Consider the following 5073-nt stretch of genomic DNA (forward strand, 5'->3'; position numbering starts at 1 on the left):
AAATGTTGAGATTGTTACTCACCTTTATTTTGTGCATGTTAGTAATTTGAGTCCACTCCTTTGCGAACTCACTATTGTTACACAATACTTTGACAATACTTGAATACTTCTCTTAGTTCACAGTTGGATAGTACTTGCCTCTTGTGGTTGCAAGAATGAATGCACTGAGTTTGGGTGAGTGAGTGTTTGGAGTTTAACGTCCTACTTAACAATTTTTCAGTCATATGACGACGAATGAGTCCTTAGAGTGCATGTAATGTGCCTCCTTATTGCAGGACGCATTTCCACCGCTCTTTTACCCAAGGCAAGTAAGTTGCCATACCCGAACCATTATACTGATACGGGTCAACCAACCGTTGGACATCCCCTTAATGCTGAAAACCAAGCGAGGAAGCCACGATTTCCTCTTTCAAAGTCTTAGGTGTGATCCAAACCCAATTAAGTTACCTGCACAGGTTCACTACCAAGACGATACAAACCCAATAAAGGTACCTTCATCAGTCCACTACTAAGACAATCCAAACCCAATAAAGTTACCTGTACCAGTTCACCACCAGGACAATCCAAACCAAATAAAGTTACCTGCATCAGTCCACTGCCAAGACGATCCAAACTCAATAAAGTTACCTGTTCCAGTTCACTACCAAGACGATCCAAACCCAATAAAGTTACCTATTCCAGTTCACTACCAAGACAATCCAAGACCACTAAAGTTGCCTGCATCAGTCAACTACCAAGACGACCCAAGGCCAATATAGTTACCTGCATCAGTTCACTACCAAGACGATCCAAACTCAATAAAGTTGCCTGCATCAGTCAACTACCAAGACGACCCAAGGCCAATATATTTACCTGCACCAGTCCACTACCAAGACAATCCAAGACCAATAAAGTTACCTGCATCAGTCCACTACCAAGACGACCCAAGGCCAATATATTTACCTGCACCAGTCCACTACCAAGACAATCCAAGACCAATAAAGTTACCTGCATCAGTCAACTACCAAGACGACCCAAGGCCAATATATTTACCTGCTCCAGTCCACTACCAAGACAATCCAAGACCAATAAAGTTACCTGCATCAGTCAACTACCAAGACGACCCAAGGCCAATATGTTTACCTGCACCAGTCCACTACCAAGACAATCCAAGACCAATAAAGTTACCTGCATCAGTCAACTACCAAGACGACCCAAGGCCAATATATTTACCTGCACCAGTCCACTACCAAGACAATCCAAGACCAATAAAGTTACCTGCATCAGTCAACTACCAAGACGACCCAAGGCCAATATGTTTACCTGCACCAGTCCACTACCAAGACAATCCAAGACCAATAAAGTTACCTGCATCAGTCCACTACCAAGACGACCCAAGGCCAATATGTTTACCTGCACCAGTCCACTACCAAGACAATCCAAGACCAATAAAGTTACCTGCATCAGTCCACTACCAAGGCGACCCGAGGCCAGTATAATTACTTGCATCAGTCTACTTGCCAAGGCAATCCAAGGCCGAGAAAGTTACCTATCAAGGCAATCCAAGGCAAATAAAGCTCCCTGCACTAGCTGACTTAACAAAGCAATTCAAGTACAATAAAGTTAGTTATATCAGTTCACTTGCCAAAGTAATCGAAGGCCGATAAATTTACCTGTACCAGTTTACCAGGAAGCCAATCCAAGACCAATAAAGTTACGTGTATCGGTTCACTTACCAAGACAATCAAGATCAATCAAGTTACCTGTACCAGTCTACTAGGAAGACAATCCAAGACCAATAAAAATACCTGTACCAATCCACTACCAAGACAATCTAAGACTAATCGTGATCGAACCCACGACCATGGCACATGTGTGCCCTGTGATCGCCTGTCCTAGTCTACTACTACGATAATCCCTTACCATTGTAGTTATCAGTCCGAGCTATCTACAAAGGTAATTAAAGGTCAATGTAACTTAAACTCGGTCTATAACAGGTAATTCAACGTCAGGGTGGCATTCGCCTTTTAGACTCGTCCACCAGGTAATTTAAGACCAAAAGCAACCTTTTCAGTTACTCTTTGAGGTATATTGTACGTAGGCTGCTAAGTGGGCATTAGATTTGTAATATATATGCTACCGGTATGTTAGCAATCATAGCAGCTTCCTCGATTCGAGTATACCACAATTTTCTAATAAAAATGACTGATTGATTGATTTATTTGATTGGTGTTTTACGTCGTATACAAGAATATTTCACTATACAAATATGACGGCGGCCAGCATTATGGTGGGAGGAAATCCTAAAAATGCCCGGGAGATCAGAAAAGGAAAATAAATATACACTACAACAGCCAAGCCATAAACTTAAACGTCACTAGGAGGTCTGTCCATACAGCCTGGATGTAATGCTGTAGGCTCTAGGCTTACATGTCTATACTGCAAATGTAACACGCTCTTTCGGCATGGTTCTGAAATATATTTCACATAGTCAATATGTAGACCTTATACCGGAGTATTTTCTTTTAAATTTCATATTTCTTAAAATATACTATCCCAAAAAAGAAACGCATAACCCGGTTTTTTGCGGAGGTGATGCAGTCTTTTCAATTATGCATAACTAAATAAGAATTGCTATTCTGCAAATATTTTTTTACACAGATTAAGGAAGGGTCCATATCTAGACAACAAGGCCATCAACTTGAGGTAAGACACTCACAATGAGTCTCCCACTTGAATGGAATGTCAGTATCTGTTGTGACCACCACGGGCACGAATAACAGTTCTGACACGCCTTGTGTGAGGCGCTGGATAGAGGCCTGGGGAATGTTCTGCCACTCCTCCTGCAAACATGCAACTTGCTCTTGAAGCGTTTGGGGTTGAGGCTGACGTTGGCGTAGACGTCGATCAAGTTCATCCCACAGATGCTCAATTGGGTTAAGATCCGGGGAACGGGACGGCCAGGGTAGCACATTTACATTGTTTTCGGCGAGGAAGTCCCTTGTGACACGTGCCGTGTGCGGTCTGGCGTTGTCCTGCTGGAACAACTCCCGCTGAACGTCAATGACAGGTAAGAGGTGTGGCTGCAGGATGGTGTCTCGGTAGCGTACGGCCGTAAGATTTCCCTGAACGTGGACAAGATTTGTACGACCAGTATACGATATTGCTGCCCACATCATCACACTCCCTCCACCAAATCTGTCCACTTGGCGTACGCAGTTAGGGGCATAACGTTCGTGAGCACGTCTGTAAACCCGGTTTCTACCATCACGTCTCTGCAATAGGAATCTGGACTCATCACTGAACCAAATGCGTCGCCAGTTGCGTAGATTACATGCAGTCACGTTGTTACACCATCGGAGGCGATTGGCGCGATGGTGAGGACGCAGCACGATCCCAACATAGGGCCTCCTGGCTCTTAGTCCATGTTCCCTCAGCCTGTTCCGCACTGTCTGACCTGATATCCTCCTCAGTCCCGGTATGCTGGCTGCTGTGCTTTCAGCTGTAGCACAACGGTCACGCAAATGGAGAACCCTTATGTAGCGATATTGGGCTGCTGTAGTGACACGTGGTCGACCTGAACGCCGACAGTCATTTGTTGTTCCAGTATTGTTGTAGCGGGCAGCAAGCCGCGAAATCGTGCTCTGGCTGACGTGTAGACGCCTAGAAATGGACGATTGGGACTCTCCAGCTTGAAGTCTTCCAATGGCAATATTTCTTGTGACAGTGTCAAGACGTGGCATGTTGAATCAGCTTGAAAACACCACTTGAAAGACGCTGATTTCCGGCCCGAAGTTGCGGTTTTATAGTCACACACTGCATGCTTTCCATGCGTAAGTTCGGCGTGTAAGACTGCACGTGATGCAGTGTGGTGCTGTATTTTTTACTTCTTCCAAAAACGGCCTCCAAACTCAACATTTTCAACCAAGAAATGTTTTGAGGAATAAAATGTGTGCTAACTGTGACTATTAACAATATTAAAAAAACATTTTGCTCATGAAATGAAGACAAAATGTATTTATTTCATTTTAAAATAAAACAAAACACCTATGCGTTTTTTTTTTGGATAGTGTAGTTTAAGAGCAGTATCTGTCCACTACCAAGAGCAGTCTTTTATGATATGTGCGCATCTATTCCATGAATCTGAAAATATTCCCCTAAAAAGAGCGACATAGACCTATAAGCCTGTATCAAAAATCAAAATTGAATTACAAATTCACCGCTTCCTAACGAAATTTGAATCACCATTACGAATGCGCATTGTCCCGCACTGTCCCAAAAATATCACAAGTGGTAATTTATTATATGAGCATTCATTTTGTTTAACATAAGTTGCCAGGTGAATAAGGGTAACATATTACAACATCCTGTGGTGCCACTGATGAGTTTTACGTAGTACACGAGTAATGTAACTCCGAAAAAAGACTTCATTGTGACTCAGTATTTCAGCATTTTATTTAACCATCATTACGAGAGTATGAAGTACATAAAACTCAATAAAATTTTCCCCAACTCTCCTGATGATGGCTAAATAAAATACTGAAATATTGAGTCACAATGAAGTCTATTTTCGGAGTTACACTACTCGTGTATATTACAATAGATATGGGTAATTATTATTTATATGTAAATGTATTTAACATATTTTTAAATGAAAATTCAGGTATGTGATAAAGATTTCTAGATACAATGTATGTTGAAATGAAATGAAGACATCTGAAATAATTTTGCCTATCTCCAGATATCCATGAAAAATGTTTCAAGATATCTCAATTGCATATACGTGAACTGTAGGCCTATTAACAATAATTTCAGAGGATTATTTTGGCGGGCGTGGTATAAATGTGATCTTTTATGCATGACATACGTGTTCAAATTTCAGTTTTTGAATGAAACTATTCAAAATTGTCCTCCATACAAACCTTTCCATACTAAGCGAACCGCAAGTCACGGTTGAGCTAAAGGGAAATAACCGATGGTATTTTACGGGTTTTGTTGAAATTTTCAAAAGTAGTTCCCCCTGAAAATGACTATTGTTGTTAAACGTGTTTCGATTGGCTACAAATACAATGGAAGCCAATGAAATACGTGGTT

Source organism: Liolophura sinensis, chromosome 1 (genome assembly GCF_032854445.1).
Source record: "Liolophura sinensis isolate JHLJ2023 chromosome 1, CUHK_Ljap_v2, whole genome shotgun sequence".
Lineage (NCBI taxonomy): Eukaryota > Metazoa > Mollusca > Polyplacophora > Chitonida > Chitonidae > Liolophura > Liolophura sinensis.